This window comes from Solanum verrucosum, unplaced genomic scaffold (assembly GCF_900185275.1).
Source record: "Solanum verrucosum unplaced genomic scaffold, falcon-dt-bn FXZP01000280.1, whole genome shotgun sequence".
Lineage (NCBI taxonomy): Eukaryota > Viridiplantae > Streptophyta > Magnoliopsida > Solanales > Solanaceae > Solanum > Solanum verrucosum.
Window position 1 is genome coordinate 318,697 of NW_026019982.1, and position 5,340 is coordinate 324,036.

The window sequence follows — 5,340 nt, forward strand, 5'->3', positions numbered from 1 at the left end:
GATTTCAGGTATAGATTGAAGGGCTTTACACCATTTTCTCATTTATAAATAAGTGAGTAGTCGTCACCCATTATAATATTTGGCATTCTCACAAATCTAATGAAAATGAGAAATATGCACCTACCTTTCAATCAACAAATCCATCACAAATGAACCAGTAATATTTATGAAACACAAAAATTAAACCTAATAATATATCACTAATTGACCTATATAGGATTTCGGGGTCAGATTTTGTTCAATTTTTCTCAAACATGATTCCATACCATTAAGTATATATACCTACACCAATTTGAGATAAATTCTATTGACACGCCCAACATTCTCTTCATTAGACTAATTGAGGTGCAAGTGGCCCATCACCGGTCTCATGAATCTCCTCCTTGAACTAAATTTCATGTGGCTTATTATAATCCCTATCCATAAGTCCTTAATTATTGATATTCACTGTGTGTCACCCACATGACCGAGCATTTATGACTGTTGAGGCCCAAAATTTGCCAGTTTCTTCCTTGTGTGTGTGTCTTCAAGCTACTTTTGACGTGATAAAAGTTGTTATTTGAGCTCACAACTTCATTATACCTTCTTCACTATACTTGTTTCGTCAAACTATTAATGATAATATAAGTTGTTGGGCTAAGCTAATTAACCCAAAAAAATACTCCTCTTAATGTGATATTATATTATTTGTCTTCAAATTTGATGGCACAATTTTATATGTTATTTCTCAATCTTTTCAACTAATTAACTTATTGGCATGATATCCAACAAATCTTTTTTCGACACTTACAATAATTTAAAATATTAGTGGCAGTGTCACGACTCAGACCGTCGTGATTGACACCCACCCTAACCCTTCGATGGGTGAACCAAAACTACGTGCCCAACTAATCAACTTAACCAAAGTAATACACATTTAAAGCTACGGAAGCAGGTTTAAATAACAATATAATTAATACGGAGTCCCCATAAACTCCAACGATTTTAAATAAACTAGTCAAACTAATGCGGAAGAACAACCCCTATAACCTGAAAGTCAATGTACCAGAACTCTACTAACGACAAGTCTAAGAACAAGGGGTACAACCCCAAAACTAAATAACACCTTACACAAATAGACTGAGTCCGAAAATAGTGGACTTAAACAAGAGAGATTCATGACAGCTTGAAAGAACTGGCTCACCTTGAATCTGATCACGCTCAATAGTCACCTAGCTGAGGTCTATCAATAGCCGTCTGAAGATGCCCTGTAGTCAACAAAGAACAAGCAAATGCAGTATCAGTACACAACCACAGTGTACTGGTAGGATCACACGGCTATCTCAATAAGTGAAACACATGCAAGTAACCACAACTTTATAAAACAGGCATATACAATATTAGTCATCTTTGCAGGATCAATGTAACATTCTACATTCTCAATAATACACATTGGTTATCATTTTAGAGCAACATACAGTCTTCCAATATCAATCATCATTAGATATGAACGTAATAATCATAAGTAGATATACAACACAATTCAATGGTCCTCTCACGGAACCCAATTCAATGGTCCTCTCATGGAACCCACACCCAAACTGTTAGCATACCAAATATGGTACCCGATCCCATGTTTATGCTGGAACGCAACACCCGATCCATTCAACAAACCACAATCACAATCACAATGTATATTCTCACAATCATACAACAAGAGGTGATTCATGACATACAATTATTCAATTATCCTTATTAACGATTAGGGTGATCAATAATGCAATATTCGTATACATATATGTATTGTAATGAGCAATTATAAACATATATCACACCAACATGAAATCTATCACCTACCTCGAAACAAGCTAGAAACCCTAAGAAACTTGATCCTTCTCTTTTCGGATTCGTTCCGCTTGTTCTTGGCCTACAAACAATCAATAAAATATGGGAATCAATAAACAATCACTAATTACCCGAATTACTAACAATTCTAACAATCCTAAATCAAATTCACGATCCCAAGTATCCAAACTAGGGTTTTTTCCCACCATTCAAACAGTTCCAAAACCCTTCCCCAACAATAATCACCCAAGAAACTAAGTTTTACGGATCGAAAAATGGATCCGGGGAATGAAAACCTTACCTTAGTCTCAAGAATGGTGGAAAACTGTCAAGAAAACCCCTGGGGTCGTTCCTTAACTCTCAAAGTCAAAAAGTGTAGAAAAAAATATTTTTGGGATTTTATTTTCGACTTAAGTAGCGTCTGTTCCGCTACGGCGGGACCCATCCCGCTACGGCGGCATGCACAGAGACAGAATGCTTGAATTTGAATTCAAACCTCCATTTCACAACACACCTGTCACGCCCCGAGCCTACACCCTGGGCGGGACCGGCACCCGGAAACCATTTCTGGCCCCAAGCGAACCCTTGGCCTGGCTTTCTTAACTCAGCGGAAACCTAACTCAACAGAATAACTCAAGCGATGCAATATTACAACACAACTTAACTTATAAATTATGGCCATAAGGCAACTCGAATCTCAAAATAGAATATTTACATATATACATAGATAAGAGACTCAAAACTAGCTGACTGACTGTCTATCTGTCTATCTATGAAGCCTCTAAATTACTGAGATGGATGTTGGGACAGACCCCGCAACATCCTAATAAGACAACACTAAGAACACGAAGTAATAGAGTCCTCCGGAAAGCAAGGAGGCTCACCACTGACTCTGGAGTGCTCAGCTGGATCAACGACGCACAGGCTGCTGATCTGGGATACCTGGATCTGCATCATGAAACGATGCAGGCCAACTGGCATCAGTACATGGAATGTACGAGTATGCAAGCTGGAAAGCTAAGCAACAACGGCTAGAAGGAAACCTGGGAGAAACTGAATAGCTTACCTGGCTCAACTCAACTCAACCTGACTGACATCCTTTCTATATAAGGCAATTTAAAACAAGTGCGATATAAAGAAAGACTGTTTAAAACATGTTATAAACTCTGTGTGTATACAAAGATACAATAAGCCTGAAATGTATATAGAAATATAATGAACTGATGTATATAAAAATACAATAATCTCTGAGTATGAAAATACAATAACTGTTGTGGGAGTTTCTCTAACCGACAACCATCACATAAGAGCTATAGTGATGATACAGCGATCGACCTCACGCTGCCAGAGCATCTTATACCCGGCCAAAAGTATAAGACCTGAACTGCCTAATGGATCCACTAGTCTAATCTGAAAAGGATTCATCTAAAAAGTATGATCCTTTTCTACCCATGGTGGCTAACATGGTTCTATGGGGGCTGTGGGTTCTTTGAACGCTCCCCCAACTCGGTGCTCGATACTACTCCCAAAAATGTACTGGCTCTTATGTTTTTAAAACATAATTATTCCTGCTGATATGAGATAATTACTCAAAAACTAGCCCGAAGGCTCTTTGGAGAACATGGCTCCTTTCTTACTTAAATGTAAAAACATTTAGAACTTCTTTGGGAAGTACATAGTTCCCTAATAACTTTGGAGAAATGGACTCGACTCCTTACTCCTTACTTTACTTGAACTCTTTACTTTGACTTGACTTGAAACTCTTAACTCAACTTGAAACTTGAAACTCTTTACTTAGCTTGAAACTCTATACTCTTTGCTTGACTTGAAACTCTATACTTAACTTGGAACTTGAGCCTTAGAATGAAGTTAAAACGTTCAATGAAGACTCTTGAAAAGCTTTAAAGACTTGCTTGGACTTACTTAATTTCTAAGCTTGACTTCACTTGAATCGGAAACTAACTTCACTTGAATTGAATTATGGATTCAAGGACTTGATTGGTGTTTGGAAGGACCCCATGGTGTTTAGGAATGATTTAGGAATGATTTGGAACAACCAAACTTAAGAAAATTTTTGAGAAATAAGTCTGAAAACAGTGGAGTCCGCGTCTTGTCCGCGACGCGGAGCAGATTTTGTTCACAGAGGGAACAAGTCCGCGACACGGACTTGTTTCATGTAAGAAGCCCGACTTTTCTCCTTCATTTTTCCAACTCTAAACTCTTTAACTTCAAGGGTTCCAACCCCAATCACTTAGAAACATGAAATCCCTCAACATTCAATAGATTTCAACTCAAAACCCCAACCGGAAACAAGTCCCAAATCATCAAGAATCTCAACATCACAACCAACAACAATACCAACAATAATTTCAACAACTAACAACTTTAACAACTCTAACAACTTCAACCACAACAACTCACAACTTCAACAAACACAATCCATCTTTTCTCGAAAATAAAACGAGTTTGGCATGTGGGGGAAAGGATCACCCAACACTAAAAGCTCACATACCTTGGTAGGGATCACCCCCGACGAAAATCCACGATGATCTCCTTGCTTGATCTCCTCTTCTTCTCTTCTTCTCTTCTTCTTCTTCTCTCAAAACCCTCACTCTCACTTCTTTTAAAATGGTAAAACTAATCAAAATGATCAGCCTAACACATTTATAAAACCAAAATAAAAGGCTAGGGAAAAGACCAAAATGCCCTTAATGATTCCCGGACGGATTTCCTTGTCAACTGCCCAACTTTCAAAGGTCATAACTCGCTCATACGGACTCGGAATTGAGCAAACTCGGTGGCGTTGGAAAGATCGTTCCGAGTGCTATGCAACCATAACTGGAAATACTTCTAACTCATCATGAGCTAGAAGTTACAACTGATCAAAGTTGGCCAAAAACTCACCTTTTCCATACTTAGCCAAAATTTCCAAAACCTTAAATTCTTTCCAAAAATGAAATTTTCCAATTCTAAGCCTCTTCAATTATTTCACATTGCCGGATGTTACAATATCTCCCCCTTGGGAACATTCGTCCTCGAATGAGGTTACTCTTACAAAACTAAGGGTGTAACATCAAACTCAAACACCCAACAAGCAACCATGCAAACAACAACAACAACAACAACGACAACATGCCCATTATATATTAAAGAGCACTAAAAAGGAAATTAATACCTAATCCGCATTCCCTCCGGATTCAAAAAGATGAGGATATCTCTTCTTCATGTCCTCTTCGGCTTCCCAAGTGGCTTCCTCAACAAGTTGGTTCCTCCAAAGGACCTTGACTGATGCCATATCTTTCGTTCTCAACCTACGAACTTGGCGATCTAAAATCTGAACCGGCACCTCCTCATAAGATAAGTTATCCTTGATCTTAACACTTTCAGTCGGTAGGATCAATGAAGGATCACCTATGCACTTTTTCAACATAGAGATGTGAAATACCGGATGGACCGCTGCTAGCTCTTGTGGTAGCTCTAACTCGTAAGCCACACTGCCGACCCTCTGGACTATGC